Raw genomic sequence first — 677 nt, 5'->3', positions numbered from 1 at the left:
GTTATGTTTTTATCTACTTTTTCGTATTTCCCTACAATGAATGCATAAGCTCATGGGTTTTTCGAAGCGCCTTCCGTCAGACAACTGTTAGTGTGCACAACATTTAGCTAGGGAAAAACTTTAAAACAGCTCTATATTCAGATCAATCTTTTTTTCAGATCATGTCACTGATGGCAAAATTCACATCTGTAGCAAGGCTGATAACTTTGGCTTGAATAATTGGCAAGTTGTGCCTGTTCATAGTTAGAAGGTAATGCAAAAACTGATCGTTGGCCATAACCCAACGCAACAGTTCCAAGATAAGCAATTGGAACTGTACACAAGTTACGAGTGATAATTATTCTTATTCCTATGCATGTGCTCTAATCGAGGGGTGAATGCGAAAAGGTTCTAAGTGACATTGAAGAAAGAAAAAGATAGAACCTTCACGCTTTCTCGCTTTCACCCCTCGTAATGAAATATGACATTTGATAACATAGGTTACGTGACAATGTAATCATTTTGCTTATCGTAGCTGATGTTGGAAAAACTCCTGGCCCAATACTATGGCATGTCCTTTTTTATAGGAACAATGTTACATCTGACTTTTCTTTTATTCCATTCCAAGGAAAATTGCAACAGACCTACCAACCGACCTATCATAAAAACTTATTATTTATTGGTCAGATTCCTTGTAA

Source organism: Mya arenaria, chromosome 3 (genome assembly GCF_026914265.1).
Source record: "Mya arenaria isolate MELC-2E11 chromosome 3, ASM2691426v1".
Classification (NCBI taxonomy): Eukaryota; Metazoa; Mollusca; class Bivalvia; order Myida; family Myidae; genus Mya; species Mya arenaria.
This window is presented reverse-complemented; position numbering follows the sequence as displayed.